At 47.8% G+C, this 20,736-nt stretch overlaps 1 protein-coding gene across 1 annotated transcript in view; it reads right to left on the bottom strand.

The window, feature by feature from the left end:
* ADGRG2 (adhesion G protein-coupled receptor G2) overlaps positions 1–211 on the bottom strand; it is a 79,288-nt gene extending 79,077 nt beyond the window's left edge. Inside the window, exon 1 of the mRNA XM_029079988.2 lies at positions 145–211. The gene's annotated coding sequence lies outside the window, so the exon portion shown is untranslated. The remainder of the gene's footprint in view (positions 1–144) is intronic.
* Positions 212–20,736: the final 20,525 nt, after the last annotated feature.

The raw sequence follows: 20,736 nt of genomic DNA, 5'->3' as shown, positions 1-20,736 counted from the left end.
ACGGGGCGGGCGCGGGGCCGGGGCGGCGGCGGCGGCTGCTCCCGCTGCTCCCGCTGCTCCCGCTGCTCCCGCAGGGCCCGGGGCCCCGCCGCCTCCGGGACCCCCCGCTCCCCGCTGCCCGCCCCGCACCCATTCACCACTCACCCTTAACCCAACCGCTCGGCAACAACCGATGAGAAGACCATCGCGGATTTGTGCGAGGCGCCTGATAGGCGCCGGCCACTCCTCTGAGCGCGGGGGGCGGAGAGCGGCCCATCGGCCGGGGCCCACTCCCCGGCCCCTTCCCCTCTCACTCCCCGGCCCCTTCCCCTCTCACTCCCCGGCCCCTTCCCCTCTCACTCCCCGGCCCCTTCCCCTCTCACTCCCCGGCCCCTTCCCCTCTCACTCCCCGGCCCCTTCCCCTCTCACTCCCCGGCCCCTTCCCCTCTCACTCCCCGGCCCCTTCCCCTCTCACTCCCCGGCCCCTTCCCCTCTCACTCCCCGGCCCCTTCCCCTCTCACTCCCCGGCCCCTTCCCCCCTCTCACTCATCCGTCCGTCCATTCGTTCCATGGGATTCACTGAGCCCTTACTGTGTGCGGGCCACCGGACTGAGCGCTTGGGCGACTACGATGCAGCAATCAAGGGGGACCATCCCCGCCCACATCGGGCTCCCGGTCTAGATGGGGGAAGAGACACGGCGAGGCCGATAGACGGGCATCCGTATGGATACGTAGAATTATAAATATGGACAGTTATACGTGAGCTCTGATGGGGGGGGGGGGGGGGAGGAGGAGCCGACGCCTCCATCCCCATTTTACGGATGAGGTCACTGAGGCCCCAGAGACGTGAAATGACTCGCCCAAGGCCACACGGCAGACAAGCGGCGGGGCCGGGATCCAGTTAAGCGCTCGTTAGATACCGACCGAACGAAGGAATGAATTCCCGGGGTTTCCAGGTAGACGGGGCAGGTCGGGGTGCCTGCCTGGGGCATCTTCGACACCCCCCTCCGCCCCATCCCTGGGGAGGGCAGCTAGGCCCGGTGGGCCCCAGCCTGAATCGCCGCTATCTCCTGGGCCCCAACGCCGGGCGGACCGCTCTACCGACCCCTTGGGAGCCCCCGGGAGTTGGTATCATAATAACGGTAATGATACTCCATTCTATTCACCGAGCACCTACCGTGTGCAGAGCGCTGCACTGTGCAGTCGGGAGCATATAGCACGACGGAGTTAGCAGCCCCGCTCCCTGCCCGGGACGACCTGACCCCATCACAAGAATGGCACTCGAAGGTCGTCGTGGGCAGGGAATGATGAGAATGACGGCGAGGGTAGTTGTTGAGCCGCTCACTTTGTGCCAAGCCCCCCCGTTCTGATACGTGTCTGCTATTGTACTGTACTCTCCCAAGCACTCAGTACAGCGCCCCGCCCACAGGAGGCACTCAATAAATACAATCGAATAGATGAAGGAACGAATCCAGGTATTCGCTAAGTGCTTACTTGGTGCCGGGCACTGTTCTAAGCACCGAGGTGGATAGGAGGTCATCGAATGGGACGGCGTCCCCGCCCCACGGGGGGCTCACAGTCTAAGCGGGAGGGAGATGAGGAAGACCGATAGGAGAATTCACCCCCTATCGGGATAACCATTTTTGGAAAATGGAATTTGTTAAGCCCCGATTGTGCTCCGGGCCCTGCGCTCGCTGTACTAAGCAGTGGGGTGGATCCAAGCTGATCGGGATCGAGACGGTCCATGTCCCGTGTGGGGCTCAGGCTTAAACCCCATTTTACAGATGAAACAACTGAGGCACAGAGAAAAGAAGCGACTGGCCCGAGGTCACTCGGCAGACAAATGGCAGAGGGGGAATCGGAACCCAGATCCTCCCGACTCCCGGGCCCGGGCTCTATCCCCTAGGCGGTGTTGCTTCCGTGTGTCCACAGTACCCCCAAAGCTTCCTGTGGGAACCGAGAGATGGCGGGTGTTCATAACTCGGGGAGTTACGATAAAGAGGGTGTTGCTCCCCTGCCTCTTCTCCGCAAGCTTCACGGACGTGGGTTCTGATGACGGATCCACCACTCGTCCGCTCTGTGACCTCGGGGAAGCCGCTCAACTTCTCTGTGCCTCAGTTACCTAATCTGTTCAATGGGGATTAAGACTGTGAGCCCCACGTGGGACAACCCGATTAACTTGCATTTGCCCCAGGGCTTAGAACACTGCTTGGCACATAGTAAGTGCTTAACAGATACTATAATTATTATTATTATCGTTCACTCATTCGTATTTATTGAACACTTACGGTATGCAGAGCGCCGTACTGAGCACTTGGGAGAGTACAGTACGACAATATACAGACACATTCCCTGCCCATAACAAGCTTAGAGAGGGAGGCAGACTTTAATATAAATACCCTTCCCTCTCACATTAAGAGGAACACAGTGATAACGATAATAACAGTATTAACTATGTTTGTGAAACGCTTACTCTGTGTCAAGCACTTTTGTAAACGCCGGGGTAGATACAAGCTAATCGGGTCGGACAAATTCCCTGCCCTGTGTGGGGCTCACGGACTAAATAAGAGGGAGACCAGGGATTGAATCCCCATTTTGCAGGTGAGGAATGAGAGGCACAGAAAAGTTCAGTGATTTGACCGAGGTCACCAAACAAGCAACAGGTGGAGACGGGATTAGAACCCAGGTCCTCTGACTCCCGGGCCCATGCTCTTTCCATTAGGTCATGCTGCTTCTCTATCAAAAAAAATCAGTGCTGTTTTCACCAACGATATTTACTGAAGGCGGATGGCATGGAGAGCACTGTAATAAGCAGTGGGGCAAATATGGCACAATCCCGCCAGGAGTTTTCAATCTGATGTGTGAGACTTCTGCCCTTTCTGTCACTTGGCTCCTCTCTCAACCAATCGATGGTATTCATTGAGGGCTTAATATTTGCAGAGCACTCTGACTCCCGGGCCCATGCTCTTTCCATTAGGTCATGCTGCTTCTCTATCAAAAAAAATCAGTGCTGTTTTCACCAACGATATTTACTGAAGGCGGATGGCATGGAGAGCACTGTAATAAGCAGTGGGGCAAATATGGCACAATCCCGCCAGGAGTTTTCAATCTGATGTGTGAGACTTCTGCCCTTTCTGTCACTTGGCTCCTCTCTCAACCAATCGATGGTATTCATTGAGGGCTTAATATTTGCAGAGCACTGTACTAGGCGCTTGGGCGAGTACACTCCACATCAGAATTAGCAGACACATTCCTTGCCCATGACGAGCTTACAGTCTAGAGGGAGGTTACTCCCCTTAAGCATCAAGGGTCACCTCTCTCCATTTTTTAGTGCTCTGCACACAGTAAGCGCTCAGTAAGTACGACTGAATGAATGAATGAGTGAAAAACCTTTCTCCCACGTTTCCTTCTGCCCCCTTCTCCTACCTGACAGAGACAATGAAAGGGGAGACAGGAAAAAGCAAAACGGGGGCGTATGTTTAGTCGGTCGGTCAGTTTAGTCAGTCAACTGTATTTATTGGGCACTTACTGTGTGCCGAGCACCGTACTAAGCGCTTGGGAGAATCCACCGTAACAATGAACAGGCGCATTCCCGGCCCACAGCGAACTTAAAGTCTGGAGGGGGAGATGGCCATTAATATAAATACTGAAATTAGCTACAGTTACTGTTTAGTGTAGGTCAGTTAGTTGCCCTGGATATAGGAAAAAAAAATAGAGAGTTTCCATTAAGGAAAATGAAATAAAATGTTGGAATCCCATATGGCTTTGATGTCTGTTAAAAATGAAAACAGAGGAGGACTCGGCTGACACCGAGGGGTCTTCATGGTAACATCTCGCAAATAACCCCGTGAGCCAGAGAGGGAGCTGCCGTTTTTAATTAAACCTTGAAACTGTTTGCAAACATCCATTCATTAATCTTCTAAGCATCCTGAGTGAATAAGGTTGGAAGGGTTTTCTGGGCCTGTTGGGGGAAAGGAACAGGATGGCACATGGAAGTTCAGTGGCTTCGCCCCCAAAATCACACAAGCCTGGAGCAGAGCTAAAGAGGAAGAGCAGAAAACTGCTGACCCTCAGTCGATCAATGTCCTGAAATTCCATCCATCTGACTGAAGCCGGGGCTCTCATCCATATTTCATGTTCCCGAAGTAGTAGCAGAACCCAGGGTGAGGGAGAGTCCGGCAGATTTCAGAGAAGCAGCGTGGCCTAGTGGATAGAGCCCGGGCCTGAGAGTCAGGAGGACCTGGGCTGTAACCCCAGCTCTGCCCCTTGTCTGCTGTGTGACCTTGGTCACCTCGCTTCACTTCTTTGGGCCTCAGAAACCTCATCTGTAAAATGGGGATTAAGACTGGGACCCCATAGGTCACAACCTGACTAGCTTGTATCTACCTCGGCGCTTAGTACAGTGCCTGGTACATAGTAAGCGTTTAACAAACACCATTAAAAGGGGGAGGGGGGATAAACTCACACATACACCCATTCGACCACTCATCCACAAACCGCCCTCAGCCAGCCACCCACACTCTGCCACACACAGATGTGAGGAAAAAATGAGATGATTCTGCAACGGAAAGAAAGATGGCCCACAGAATGACCTGGGCAGCAGTAAAGGGCGAGGGTGGCAACGAGGAAGAGAAGAAAGGAAAAGCAACTTTGCTGTTACAGGGACCAATTTAGGGCCGGGGGAGTCTCCACAACCCCATCCACACCTAATCCCTCCCCCACCTCCAGGTGAATTCCTGCCTTAGCCTTCTCCGAGTCAACGGGTAACCTAAAGGACCTCACGGTTTTTGATAGACTCCATTCCCTGTTAAATGGGGGCTACTTCCTCTCAGCCTACATTCAGCCTGATTGTTCTGAAAAACATCTTGGTAGGAAAACCACACCCTCTCAGGGCCACACCTGGAGAGTCTCCAGTCCTCTACCAGTCTCGACTATGGGAGGGAGAGTCAAGCAAAGGCCTGTCCATTCCCCTCCTAGCTTGGGCAGTGGCTAGCAAATTAAAGACCATCTGCTACAAGTCAAGACTCCCCCGTGCTGGGCAGCAGCGGCACGGGGAAGAGTCGAGGGCGGAGATTCAAGTTAGCTGTGAGGGAGGAGGCAGTGGTAAACCACTTCTGGATTTTTTCCAAGAAAACTCTACGGATCCACTATCGGAACGATTACAGACGGAGGCGCGGTGTTGTGGGAGAGACGGGTCCATGGTGTCGCTATGGGTCGGAGATGACTCGACAGCATAAGACAAGATAAAGGACACTGTGAAGAAATAGAGAGAATAAAAAACATCCTACAGAAGGGGGATTGTTCTGAGATGGAGGTGTCTGTATTTAGCTGTTTCTTCAATTAATCCTCAATTCTCTGGGTCCATGCCCAGCAAAAAGGGATGCACATTTACCTCAGCCAGCAACTGACTGACATCTTTCAGAAAGGCAGGACTGGGAATAAATGCCTCTGTGAGAGAAAACATGAGAGAGAGAGAGAGAGAGAGAGAGAGAGAAACACACAGAACCCCCACACGAGAGAAAAATCACTCACACAATAGAGTGTTTATTGTTGTACTGTACTTTCCCGAGCGCTTAGTAAAGTAAAGTAAAGAATGAGAGAGAACGAGAGTGAACGAGGGAGAGATTGAGAGCGAGAGAGCGTGACACACACATGACGCACACGAGTGCCCCCAAATCAATATGGCGGTGTCTCTGGTGGTAATGTGGGTCGAGAACCCAGACTTTCAGTTCAGCATCTGCCCAGCCACCAAAAATCACTGAGCCTTAGAAGCCGGTGGCGGATGGCAGGTCGACACGGCCGGCCTGCCCCATGAAATCCTGGCAAGGGGCAGAAAATAGGGGTCAGGGTCGGAAATTCCCCCCACGCACATCTCCACCGATCGTGGGATTGAACGGACAGGGTCGAATGGACATCATTACAACTATCCCACTAGGATCTCGGGCTGGAATGCAGGTTGGGATCTCAGTACAGCGTTCGGCACACAGTAAGCGCTCCAGTACCACCGACGGTGATTGATAATGATGAGATAGGATACCTACTCTCTCTTCTGCGCCTCATCTGATTTACCTCGTGTCGACCCCAGGATTTAGCACAATGCTTGGTAAAGACTAAGCGCTTAATAAACACCATCATCATTGTTTGTGGGAGAGGCATAGCACTAGCACCTACAAAGGGCATGGTGTAGTGGAGAGGGCACGGGCCTGGGCACCAGAAGGTCATGGGTCCTAATCCGCCTCCATCACTTGTCTTCTGTTGATGTTGGGCAAGTCACTTGAGTTCTCTGTGCCTCAGTTAACTCATCTGTAAAAATGGGGATTAAGACTGTGAGTCTCATGTGGGACAGGGACTATGTCCAATCCGATTTGCTTGTATCCATCCCAGCGCTAAATACGGTGACTGGCACATAGTAAGCGCTTCACAAATACCACAGTTATTATTGTTGTTGTTATCATTAATAATAACCAAATTGAAATCAAGATAAAATTGCCAACAAAATCCTTGAAAATCATTATTAGCTGTATCATTTATGTCTTGTCTCTGATAGGTGTCACTGTGCTTCAGATTGAGTAATAACTCCAGCCAGTCAACAAATAAACTGCACGGAAAGCCAAACCAAAAAACAAAGCCTCCAAAAAACTGCTCCTCTTAAAATGAGCAGACTTGCATGGAACACTATCATATATGCCACTGGAAGCTTTCACTCGGCTAGAATGAAAAATGAAACCAGACTTTGGACAATCTACAAGATTTAGGGCAGTGGGGATCCACCCACTCTTAAAGCACGTTCTAAGGGACTAGGGAAGGGCTCCTACCGAAACGGAGCCAAAATAAATAAAAACTAACTCTTTCTTTCTCTCTCTCTCTCAGGAAACTAGGGGAAGCCCAGTGAATCTGGGTTTGGGAGATTACTCTGGGAGGTGCACAGAATCAAATTATTTGGTGGTTAGAAATTCAAGCTTTCCCAGAGGGTTTCAGGATAACCTGGCATGCACTAAACTGGCTGGAACGGGTGAAACATCAAGGGGACCCTGGCATTCGGAGTGAGTGGGCGGAAGGCAGTGCCCAGGCAAGCTTCTTCAAGTCCAGTCCTCTGTGAGACCCCTGATGCCCAGTGGAGGGAGCGTGGCCTAGCCGAAAGAGTGCAGGGCTGGGAACCAGAGGACCTGAGTTCTAGTTCCAGCTCTGTAACTTGCCTGGGGATGATCAAGTCACTTAACCTCTCTGCGCTTTAATAACGATAATAATGCTGGAATTTGTTAAGCGCTCACTATGTGCAGAGCACTGTTCTAAGTGCTGGGGTAGATACAGGGTAATCAGGTTGTCCCACGTGAGGCTCACAGTCTTAATCGCCATTTTACAGATGAGGTAACTGAGGCAGCGAGAAGTTAAGTGACTTGCCCACGGTCACACAGCTGACAAGTGGCAGAGCAGCATTCGAACCCACGACCTCTGACTCCCAAACCCACGCTCTTTCGACTGAGCCACGCTGCTTTAGTTTCCTCACCTGTAAAATGGAAGTAAAGGGGGTACCCCTTTAACAAATGCCATCGTTATTACAATTATATGTAATCCCCTTAATAGGGGTTGGATCGCATACATATCATCAACCCTGTATGTGGTTATTCAGAGAACAAGCAGAGCCCTTCAAACAAATGAACCGACTCCACGGCTCTCTGCTTGGGCAAACCTCTCTCCCATTTCCCCCGTCTGTAATTTATTTTAACGTCTCCTGCGTCCACTAGAATGCAAAGTCCTTTAGCCGAGGGGTCATGCCTACTATCATATTGTAATAATGTTGGTATTTGTTAAGCGCTTACTATGTGCCGAGCACTGTTCTAAGCGCTGGGGTAGACACAGGGGAATCAGTTTGTCCCACGTGGGGCTCACAGTCTTAATCCCCATTTTGCAGATGAGGTAACTGGGGCAGGGAGAAGTTAAGTGACTTGCCCAAAGTCACACAGCTGACAAGTGGCCGAGCTGGGATTTGAATAATAATGTAATAATGTTGGTATTTGTTAAGCGCTTACTATGTGCCGAGCACTGTTCTAAGCGCTGGGGTAGACACAGGGGAATCAGGTTGTCCCACGTGGGGCTCACAGTCTTAATCCCCATTTTACAGATGAGGGAACTGAGGCACCGAGAAGTTAAGTGACTTGCCCAAAGTCACACAGCCAACAAGTGGCAGAGCTGGGATTCGAACATGGGATTTGAACCCATGACCTCTGACTCCAAAGCCCATGCTTTTTCCACTGAGCCATATTGTGCTTTCTCAAGCTCTTAGTACAGTGCTCTGCACGCAGTGAGCACTCGTAAATACGACTGAATGATTGAATCAGTCAATAAATACCACCTCTTGAGTGCTTGTTCAGATGGCATCCGAAGTGATTGTTAATTCTGGTGCTTATTAAGCTCGTATGTGTCAAATGCTGTGCTAAGCACTGGGATAGAAAAACAACAATCAGAATGGACCCGGTTCCCGTCACACACGATGCTCACAGTCTCAGAGGTTGGGGCGACAGCAGAAGTTGAAAGGCAAGCACCTCAGCCCACGCTCCTAGTTGGCTGCTCCAAGTTCCAGCGGAGCCAATGACAAGAGCTTCTAATCGTATCGTGCTCTCCCATGCGCTCAGTACACTGCTCTGCACACAGGAAGCGCTCCATAAATCGAGAGGCCCTATGCGGATACAGCACAGGCCTGGGAGTCAGAAGGACCTGAGTTCTAATTCTGGTTCCTCCCCTTGTCTGCTGGGTGACCTTGGGTAAATCACTTCACTTCTCTGTGCCTCAGTTCCCTCATCTGTAAAATGGGGAGTAAGACCGCTGTCTTAATGGGATGGTCTCTATTGGTTGCTGAATTGTACTTTCCAAACGCTTAGTATAGTGCTCTGCACACAGTTAGCGCTCAATAAATATGATCGAATGAATGAATGTCCCTGAGATTGGCCTTGTGAAAAGGAGCCCGGGCCTGGGAGTCAGAAGGACCTCGGTTCTAACCCCATCTCTGGCGCTTGCCTGCTGTGTGACCATGGCCAAGTCACTTCACTTCTCAGGGCCTCAGTTTCCTCATCTGTAAAACGGGGATGAAAGACTGAGCCTTATGTGGGGCAGTGACTGAACTGATTATTATTTTGTATCTAAGCCAGTGGTTGGCACACAGGGATCATTTAAATACCACAGTTATGATCATCATCATCGTCTGCCCAAGATGTTCCTCCTTTCCTTAACCTGGAACCCTACTGGGATGTCTGGAGCATGAAATCGATGTCCCGATGCATTGAGGACAAGGTAGCGAAGTGGAAAGAACTTGCCAGCAGCCCCGGGGCGGAGAGCTTCGGGCCAACTCTCTGGACGTCGGTCAGCAATTGCCACACTTCTTGGGTGGCTTCTAAGCAATTTTACACTGCATTGCTGAGGTTGAAAAACAAAACCAAACAAAAAAACAACCACCGAAAAAACACACCGAGAGATTTCTTAGGCTACCTCAGGACTGATTTTGAAAAACAAATGTCATTCTTTCTAAACTCCAAATGGCCACCTCTCGGTCGGTATTTTCATTCATTCTTTCATTCGATCGTATTTATTGAGTGCTTACTGCGTGCAGAGCATTGTACTAAGTGCTTGGGAGAGTTCATCAATCAGTGGCATTGGTTAATGACATTTATTAAGGATGGAAGCTTGGGCCAAGCCCGATGTTAAGCACTGGGGAGGAAAGAAAATAACCAGATTGAGTTCCTACGGAGAACTAGGTAGTAAACTAAGTGCTTGGGGGAAGACGATAATCGCAAGACATGTTTCCTGTCCTCAAGGAGCTTGCAATCTAATGGATGAGCCCGGGCTTGGGAGTCAGAGGTTGTGGGTTCTAATCTCCACTCTGCCACTTGTCAACTGAGTGACTGTAAAATGGGGATTAAGACTGTGAGCCCCATGTGGGACGACCTGATTACCTGGTACCTACCTGAGTGCTTAGAACAGTGCCTGGCACATAGTAAGCACCTAACAAGTACCATTATAAAGAAGCAATGCGGCTCGTGGAAATAGCACTGGCTTGGGAGTCAGAGGTCATGGGTTCCAATCCCGGATCCACCCCTTGTCAGCTCTGTGACTGGGGAGGTCACTTAACTTCTCTGGCATTCCATTACCTCATCCGTAAAATGGGGATTGATTGTGAGCCCCAAGTGGGACAACCTGATGACCTTGTATCCCCACCACCCCCCACAGCGCTTAGAACAGTGCTTTGCACATAGTAAAGCACATTGCTTAACAAATGCCATCATCATTATTATTATTACCCTCAGCCCCACCACCAATATGCCTAAGTACTATCTTTGCCACTGCTATTCAAGGGGAAAAGGAACTAAAGGTACTAAAAAAGGAGAGAAAAATTCAGAGGAAAAGAGGGGAGAATTGAAAGCTCACTGGATTGTAAACTCACTGAAGGCAGGGATGTCAACCATCCCTATTTTATCAATCAGTCGTCGTATTTATTGAGCACCTGTACACAGGGCATTGTAATAAGCCCTTGGCAACGTAGAGGGAATGCCCCCTCCACCCCGTAAACTCGTCGTGGGCAAGAAACACACGATCAACTCTGTTATACTGTACTCCTTCAGATAATAACAATAATAATAATAATGATGGTATTTGTTAAACGCTTACTCTGTGCCAAGCACTGTTCTAAGCACTGGGGTAGATACAAGGTAATCAGCTTGTCCCACGTGAGGCTCACAGTCTTCATCCCCATTTTACAGATGAGGTAACCGAGGCTCGGAAAAGTGAAGTGGCTTGCCCAAGGTCACCCAGCAGACAAGTGGCAGAGCCGGGATTAGAACCCACGTCCTCCTACTCCCGAGCCCGTGCTCTTTCCACTAAGCCACACCGCTTCTCTTCAGATGCTTAGTACAGCGCACTGCAAACAGTAGGCGCTCAGTAAATACGACTGAATCTAACGGCATCGGTAAACGCGTTCACTCACCCAAGCGCTTAATACAGTGCCCTGCATGCAGTAAAAGGACATTACATACCTTTGATTGATTGAGAAATTAAAATTCCCAAGGGACACACCCTGTTTTTTACTCTCTGTTCTAATTCTTCTCATACTCTTTCCTCTCCCTTACTCCTCCCTTTTCACCCCCGCCTCTTTTCCTTCCACTCTCTCTCCTTCAGCCTCCACGCTGGCCTGAACTAGAGAACCGACTCAGATCGGGGCTGGGCAGAGGGCGTTAGTCATCGTTTTAGTGGACACTTGGGAGGAGACGCAGAATAATGTAACCCGCTGGACACGCTGGAGCAGAGAGTTCTAACCCTGGTCAAACTCTGAAAACCCAGCACGCCGTGTGACCTCTCGCCTTGAAGAGGGGTTCAGGTACGCCGCTCTGCCTGCCAAGGAAACTCCAAGCGAAAAGACAGCCAAATCGCTCGGCAAAACTAAACAACATGCAAGGAATCGCCAAAGATGTTCCATCCCGACGGGGGACCGAGAGCAGAGGTGATTCAACGGGTCCGACGGGGATTCGTTTAGTCACGGCAAAAGATTTCATTTCCCCTACACGGGCCAGATCAGCACACAATTGCCCCTTTCATATGAATCACTCAAAACAAGTGGTCCACTGTGCTGCATTCACGGATTTTCCCAGCGTGCACGTTCTACGGGCAGTTTCTGCCACCAGGTCTTCGGAAGGTATTATCGCTCTCGTGCGGTTAATGGGTCATCTTACTTTTAGTCAGTGCTAATCAAGATGGTTTGGGCTACGGATGCAGGTGTACCCTGATGCTCTTTTACTCTGAATTCAAATCCTGCCTCTTTTGATCCCTCTCTGCTGTGTGACCTTGGTTAAATCCTTTCACTGTTCTGGGCCTCAGGCACCTCATCTGGAAAATGGGGATTAAGATCGTGAGCCCCATGTGGACAGTGACAGTGCCCAACCTGACGACCGGCGTGGCTTAGTGGAAAGAGCCCGGGCTTGGGAGTCAGAGGACGTGGGTTCTAACGCCGGCTCCGCCACTCGTCTGCTGTGCGTCCTTGGGCAAGTCATTTAACTTCTCTGTGCCTCAGTTACCTCATCCGCAAAATGGGGATTAGAAGTGTGAGCCCCACGTGGGAAAACCTGATCACCTTCTATCTACCCCAGCACTTAGAATGGTACTTGGCACACAGTAAGCGCTTAACATCTACCATACTCATTATTATTACCTCAGCGCTTAGTACGGTGCTCAGCGCATAGTAAGCGCTTAACAGATACCGCAATCGGGAATACCACTGGCGGGCTCGGAAGAGTGCAAGCCGCGCCGTGCAAATCACCAGCTCCAGGTAGGTTCTTTGTCCTGAAGATCCTGACGGAGATTCCATCATTCATTTGAGGGGTATATTTTCGTTGCTGCTTGAGTTACAAAATTCAAATAAATCTAACAACCAGTACTATTACAAATAACATTCAGTAGACACCTCCGTTGTGCAAAACAGTGAACCAAGTGCTAGGGGAAAAAAAGTTACCTGTGTGAGAATAAGACACAGTCTCTGGCTCCCAAGGGGCTCACCGTCTAAGAATAGGATGAGGAGGTGGGGGAATAGAGACAAGAATAAGAAAGGATAAAAAAAACCAACATGCAAGAGATGTGAAAGGGGGAAAGCAGCGTGGCCTACTGAAAAGAGCATGGGCCTGGTAGTCGGAGGACTGGATTCTAATCCCCACTCAGCCGCTTACCTGCAGTGTGACCTTGGGCAAGTCACTTCACTTCCTCTGTGCTTCAGTTGTCTCACCTGCACAAAAATGGGGAATCAGTACCTCTTCTCTCCCCTACTTAGACTGTGAGCCCCATACGGGGCCTGATTACCCTGTATCTACCCCAGCGCTTAGGAGAGTGCTTGACACACAGTGAGCGCTTAACAAACACCACGATTATCAATTATTTCCAGACAAAAACAAAGATTAATACCACAGAAAAAAAAATCACTAGGGTCCCGAGGCTAAAGGAGTTGAGTTTCAGGCTTCTCAGGTTTGGGTCCCAAACTGACAGTCACAGTAGCAGTCGTTGTCACTGCGTCTACTGGGGTCTTCCTATCACAGTAAATCTTGGGGGAAACAAGGGGGTCGATGGCGAGCGATGTCCTTCCCAGTGTGGCAGGGACGGGTCCACGATTTTCCACTTCCACAAGGGAAAGACTGAGTCTCTTGAAGGAACCAATCAGGAAGATGCCGATTTAGGCACCTAAATATCATCTGCTGAAATTGACCTCATTACATTTTCCAGTACATGCTTTGTTTATTTTGGTTGAATGAGCTAAAAAAAACTGCTCAAGCCCTCCGAGGTTGAGCATGTGTTCGTTCCCTGGTTCGATCGAATTTATCGAGCTCTTACTGTGTGCAGAGCACTGTACTAAGTGCTTGGGAGAGTACGATACAACAGTAAAGACACATTCCCTGTCCACAACGAGCTGACAGTCTGGGACGGGGAGACAGACATTGATATAAAAAAACAATTACAGATATGTACATAAGTGCTACAGGGAGTGAGTCAGGGCAACACTCACTTAAGGGGAGAAGAGGAAAAGAGGGCTTAGTCAGGGAAGGCTTCCTGGAGGAGATGTGCCTTGAATTAGTCCTTGAAGTGGGGGAGAATAACAGTCTAATTTGAGGAGGGAGGGAATTCCAAGCCAGAGGCGGGACGTGGGGGAGGGGTCGATGGTGAGACAGGCGAGATGGAGGCACGGTGAGAGGATGTGTCAAATGAATGCTAGCTCTTGAGCCAGCAGGATGCTCATGGTAAAACATGATCAGAACAGGGCTTCCCTTCTTGTTGCCTGAATCCTAAACCGCCACTACCTGTAAACCATTGATCTTTTACCACAGCGAAAAGATGCCCTTTTCAAAACCTAAAGGAAACATTCATGTGGGGAGGAAAATGTGCCTTGTGCTCCTATGATTCCTTCCCAAGTGTTTAGTACGGCACTCAGTAAATCCCATGACTTCCACTGTCAGCAAAAACAGATAGAGACATGGCTGAGGGGAAAGAACACGGGTCTGGGAGTCATAAACCTGGGTTCTAATTCAGGGTCTGCTGCTTGCCTGCTGCGTGATCTCAGACAAGTTACTTAGCTTCTCTCAGCGTGGCTCAGTGGAAAGAGCACGGGCTTTGGAGTCAGGGCTCATGAGTTCGAATCCCAGCTCTGCCACTTGTCGGCTGTGTGACTGTGGGCAAGTCACTTAACTTCTCTGTGCCTCAGTTCCCTCATCTGTAAAATGGGGATGAAAACTGTGAGCCCCACGTGGGACAACCTGATTCCCCTATGTCTACCCCAGCGCTTAGAACAGTGCTCGGCACATAGTAAGCGCTTAACAAATACCAACATTATTATTATTATTATTATTCTCTGTGTCTGTTTTTTCAACTGTAAAATAGAGATGAAATACCTGTTCTGCCCACTATTTAGATGGTGAGTCCCTTGTGGGTCAGGAACTGTATCCAACCTGATTCACTTGACTCTATTCCAGTGCTCAGAACATCGCTTAACATATAGTACATCCTCAAATACTATAATTTTTATCGACATGCCAATGTGACATATCACAATATGATATATCAGGACCGAATTATGGGTAGAGAGGTGGTAGATGTCAAACATTTTCCAGCCTCTCATTCAAAACAGTCTTGAGATGTCTTTTCCAAATGGTCTTTCTATAGCCAATTATCTATAATTTTGTATTTCCTAACCAGACATGACAGAGTGATGCATCAGAATGAAGCATGTGTCTCACTTGAACAGCTCATCTTGAATGATAGATTACAGCAAAGAGTTCAAAACCAAGAAATTGAAGCTAACCAGGCTCTCTCTAGCATCCTCCATCAACCCTATTTAGATTTTTTTTAAATCCAGCTGGCAAGGGAAAATTGACAAAAGGTATTTTGAAGCCAAGTCAACTTTCAGGATCTTCTTTTAATGGTATTTGTTAAGCGCCGCTCATAGTAAACGCTTAACAAATACCACGATTGATGTTATTACTAGGGGACACTGTATTTAGCACTCGGGTGGATACATGATAATTTGGTTGCACACAGTCTCCGTCCCACATGGGGCTCACAGCAGACTAGCGGCAGAGCCAGCATTAGAACCCAAGCCCAACTGATTCCCAGGCCCATGCTCTGTTCACTACGCCACACTGCTTCTCAACTGTTGTAGATTACCAGCCATAGACCTCTGGTGTATGCTGACAAACAACACTGAACTCCACTGGTGAGATCTTGGAAAAAATTCAAGTAGAAAACACAATGACTCAAGGAGCTTTAATCTAAGAGAGGAGCATGCAGGTGCTTGGAATACTGAAATCTTGAAACACTAAAGTTGGGGAAGACTCTGAGGAGAAGGAGAAGTCATAGGGTTCAGGAACTGGAATACTTTTGGAAATGTTTTCATCTAGATGACAGGAAAGGAGTTTTGGGGGTGTTGCAGTTCCTAATGGGTTTGACATTTTATCCCTACCTCCTCTTCATTTTATCAACTATCATTATGACTTTTTGTTGTGACAATGACCTTTTCCCTGCCCTTCATGATCAGCTCTCTTTCACTGTTTCCTAATGAAGGCATAAAATGAAAGAAACCAGATTTAACTTAACTGAAAAAGAAAGTTTTGACATGTTTCTGGAATACGCCCCCTCCTCAAATCCGCTAAACCACCGTATTTCCCCCCTTCAAAGGCCTACTGAAGGCTCACCTCCTCCAAGAGGCCTTCCCAGACTAAGCCCCCCTTTTCCTCAGCTCCTCCTCCCCTCCCCGTCACCCCGACTCGCTCCCTCTGCTCTACCCTCCTCCCCGCCCCACAGGACTTGTGTATATTTGTCCATATCTATAATTCTATTTATATTTTTGCCTGTTTACTTGTTTTGATGTGCATATATTTATAATTCCATGTATTTATAGTGATGCCTGTTTATTTGTTTTGTTGTCCATCTCCCCCCTTCTAGACTGTGATCCTGGTGTGGGCAGGGATTGTCTCTATTGCTGAATTGTACTTTCCAAGCGCTTAGTACAGTGCTCTGCACAGAGTAAGCGCTCAATAAATACGATTGAATGAATGAAGGAAAAAGCAATTCTTGCATGGACATGACCTTATTTTAATATTGGTCCAAAAGAAGAGAAACAACTATTTCTAATTGAAAGATTCTACTAGATCTGGCTTTAAAATGAGCAAAAAATACTTCCAAAGAGTAACTAAAGAATTCATAACTTTCCCCTTCTCAATCACATAGGATTCAAGCTTCTCTGGTGGTCACTGTGGGGTGAACTGAGGTGTAAAAACATTTTTTTCCGTGGTATTTGCTACACTTCCTATATGCCAGACAGTTTACTAAGCGCTGGGTAGCTACAAGGTGATCAGGTTGGACACAGTCCATGTTCCAAGTGGGACTCACGGTCTTCATCCTCATTTTACGGATGAGGTAACTGAAACACTGAGAGGCTAAGTGTCTTGCCCAAGTGGGCAGAAAATGTGTCTGTTAGATTATTAGATTGTAGTCTCCTAAGCGCTTAATATAGTGCTTTGCACCCAGAGAGTACTCAATAAATATGACTGACTGACAAGTGGCAGATCCTGGATTAGAACTGGGCCATGCTATTATACCCTGATGGTGATGGAATCTCCCAGGCGAATGATGGATGAGCCTTTAATCCTGAAAGTTCATGATCGAGAACTCGCTCAGAGGAAGTGATCATAGAGCCCAAGCTCCATTCTTTCTATACTTCATTCCATCGAACTTATTGAGCGCTTACTGTGGGCAGAGCACTGTACTAAGCAGTTGGACCGTACCATTCAGCAATAAAGAGAGACAATCCTTGCCCGCACAGGGCTCACAGTCTAGAAGGGGGAGACAGACATCAAAACAAGAAAACAGGCTTTAATATAACTAAATAGAATTATTGGGTGTTTACTATGTTCAGCACACTGTACTAAGCGCTTGGGAGAGGGCAAGAGAACAAAATACCAGACACATTTCCTGCTCAATACGAGTGGTTCCTTCAGCATCTCTTACCCTCTCTCATCCTTGCAAATCACGTTTCCCTCGGGGTGCGGAGGGAGATAACCAAGTAGGCAGGCAAGGGCAGACCACATTGGCAAGGCGTTTGGGTAGATCTGGGATTCGAACCCAAGACTCCTGATTCTCCAAGCCACACTCTTTCCCCCGGACCAACAACAGGGCTTACTGCTATTATTCCCAATTCAAAAGCCCCTTCCCGAGCCTGCCAAATCATCCAAGAAATTAAATCCCAACTCTCTGCTCTTATTTCAGAGTGCCATCCTTTGAACACACTCAGTATGGCCACCGCTCAGCTCAGGTCTCTGAAAGTGGGAAAATTGAGTTCCTCTAAGACCAGAGGAGAGAGGCAATTCCCAAGGAGTGGCAGAAGTCCCGAAATCTCCCCTCACACCCCCTGCCGCGGGAATGTCGCTGGCAACTTCAAGTCCCCACACTGGCCGCTTTGAGTTGCTTTAAGTGATCTGCTATCTCCTGGAATCGTTGTTTGCATCGTATCAATGTGTTTTCAAAGGCTTTCAAAGAAATCCCACTCCAAGTGGAACTCGATAGCCAAGATTCTATTTGGGGAGCACTTAAGGCTTTTTTTCTTCTTCTTCTTAATGAATCAAATTCGAAAAACAATGTTTCTATGAGGCAAATGGGCCTCTGATGCCTTTAAACAAGCTGTAGCACTACTCTATGTTCTTCTTTCTTTCCCCCTCTCATCTGATCATGTTGAATTCCAGAAGATTTTTAAATTCTTTTTTCAGGTATTGGTAAAGCGGTTACTATGTACCAAGCACTGTACTAAGCTCTAGGGTAGATGCAAGATAATCAGGTTGGACGCAGTCTCTGTCCCACATGGGGCTCACAGTCTTAATCCCCATTTTATAGATGAGAGAACTGAGGCCCAGAGAAGTGAAGTGAGTTGCCCAAGGTCACACAGCAGACAAGTGGTAGAACTGAGTTTAGTACCCGGGTCCTTTTCCAGGCCCGTGTTCATTCTAATAGGCCACGCTGCTTCTCAATTTCTTGAATTTAGATCAGACTGCTTTATCACTCCTGACGACTTGGGTACTGAATAGTTTCCATTTTGAATGGAACCAGTTCTATATATTCTATTTTTCCTCCCGCTTAGATTGGGTCCCAGGTGAGGTGGGTCTGACCTGATTATCATGCATCTACCCCAGATATTTTATAATTATATTTGAAAAAGATGGGCCGATGGGGCTACAGCTTCTCTTTTTCTCTCCATTATAGAGTCTAGTCCTCCTCCATGCCTCTGTAACTTTCAGATTGGATGAATGTCCATTCCCTTAAAAAAATGGAAAATGAAAACCACACTTGTAATAACATCGTGATTTATGAGGTGTTGAACTGTATTCTCATTGTGCTATTGTTGGCAAGGAGTTGAATTCAAAGACATCGAGACATGTCCTTAAAACAGAACTGTGTGGTTTTATAGCTCAGAACTCTGTATTTGCAATCAGTGTGACTTATTCTTTTCCCTAAAGCATGGTGGATTCTGTAGAGCCACAGTGATTTCCTGCTAACCTGTCCTCCCAGGTGATTCTCGGAAACCGGGGTTCTCAAATGTCATTTCCGTGAACACCGAGAAGAGGGTAGCTATAAATGCCAACGAGGGCTGCCCTCTGAAATTCCAAAATGAATTACTGGTTTTGATACAGAAAACCCAGATAACCTTTTCTCCATATATCTGGGGTTCTTCCACCTTCACCATCATCAGTGGTATTTATTGAGCGCTTACTATGTGCAGAGCACCGTACTAAACACTTGGGGGAAAACAATAGAACAAGAGTTGGCAGACTTTTTCCCTATCTGCAACAAACTACACCTTATAGATCACTGCTCTCCCTCTCTCTGAAGCCTTTCTGAAATCATACCTTTTCCAGAAGGCCCGGTCTGGTTATTTTCTAATCTTCTCTCCTCTACTTTCCCTTCAGACCTTCTGGGGCATCTAATGATGATAATAATGATAATAATAATAATAATGATAATAATAATGGGATTTGTTAAGTGCTTACTACATGCTTGCTACATAAGTCTTAGTAGGAGGGAGTAGAATTTAATCCCCCTTTTAGAGAGGAGGAAACGGGAGGAGTTAAGTGACTTGCCCCAGGTCACCTAGGAACAAGAGTTGGAGCCGGTATTAGAAACCAGGTCCTCTAATCCCCAGGCCCCTTGCTCTTTCCACTAGGCTACACCTCTCCCCTGTTCTCTCAGTCTTCCATAGTGCTTAGGTATATCCCTTCCTTGCCCCATTAAGTAATAATTCAAGTACGCATCTCCCTTTTCCTGCTTCCCCCTATCGGTAATTTAGTTTCGTGTATGATTTTCCCGCTAGACTGTAAGACCCAAGGGGAAAGGGACTGCATCCTAGTTCTCTTGTACTCTCCCAAGGACTTAGTACAATGTTCCACAAACAGTAGGTGCTTAATAAATACTATTGACTGACTGGATGGAATCCGGGCTATCCTATCCTGGCCCCGAAAAATATAGACTTGGCAGAATGGCGTGAGGGCTGTTTTGACTCATTTGAGTTTAGGAAAAAAAACAAAACAAAACCCTGTGAAAATGATTCCATACTCGGAATGTTGATATAAGAAGCCTAAGGGCATCAAATCTGAGTCATGGAGAATTTCTGTAGGAAGCTTCAAATCAGCATTTGAAAAGAAAATGCTGTTCTGTTCTCAAGTGTTCTCACAAATAGTACATTGAGGCGAGGCTGGTTTCCAGTCCTGTACTTTCGGTGCCCATTTCGGAGCACGTGAACCAGGAAACAAATGTTGACTGAAAAAACTAAATGGAACGAAGAGAATTTATTAAGAATTCATCCTTAAACTTTTTTTTAAAATTAGGGTAGATCACTTGAATCTAAACAAATGATCTTTTTCCACAAAAGAACAACCAATTGAATACTCTCTGTATTTTATTGTATACTCCTTTTACAGCACAACCCTGCTCCCTCAAACTACACATCAAAGGAAAGACAATTTCTCTATTTCGCTTACTTTTATTCGGGTAATAATAATTATTATTATTATGGTATTTGTTAAGTGCTTACTATGTGCCAAACGCCGTTCTAAGCGCTGGGGTAGATACAAGGTAATCGGGTTGGACACAGTCCTTTGTCCCACATGAGGCTCTAACTCTTACTCCCCATTTTACAGATGAGGTAACTGAGGCACAGAGAAGTTAAGTGACTTACCCAAGGTCACACAGCAGACAAGCGGTCGAACAGGGATTAGAACCCCCGACCTCTGACTCCCAAGTCCATGGTCTTGCCACTAGACCATGTTTCTTCCTGACTGGGTGAGGAAATCTGATGAGCTAGGTCATGTGATCTTTTTTCTGGGCTAAGGTCACTGTCTTCCTACATCTAAGAATGCTAACGTTCGACTTCAAGGCTCTCCACCAATTCTCCCCATTCTTTGTGTCTCTTCACCTACTTCCTCCCAGGTTCTCCCTTCAGTTCCTCTCAACTCTCTTAATTTTCCTGCCTCTGTTTCCTCGCTCTCATTATTCCCCCAGCCTGGAATCCCTTCCTAAATTCCCAGCTCCTTCAACAAGCCTTCCGTAATAAACTCCCAACTGTCCGAGTCACCTCTCTCCAACAGCCATCTCTCGCACTTAGCTATTCAACCCACCTTCAGCATTTACTACTTTTGGTCTCATTTATGATTTGCAAATCTTTGTGGCTGCTATTCATTTAAATTAGAGGTTTGG

This window comes from Ornithorhynchus anatinus, chromosome 15, assembly GCF_004115215.2.
Source record: "Ornithorhynchus anatinus isolate Pmale09 chromosome 15, mOrnAna1.pri.v4, whole genome shotgun sequence".
Lineage (NCBI taxonomy): Eukaryota > Metazoa > Chordata > Mammalia > Monotremata > Ornithorhynchidae > Ornithorhynchus > Ornithorhynchus anatinus.
Note: the sequence above shows the minus strand (reverse complement) of the source record. Positions and strands in the feature narration are given on the sequence as shown.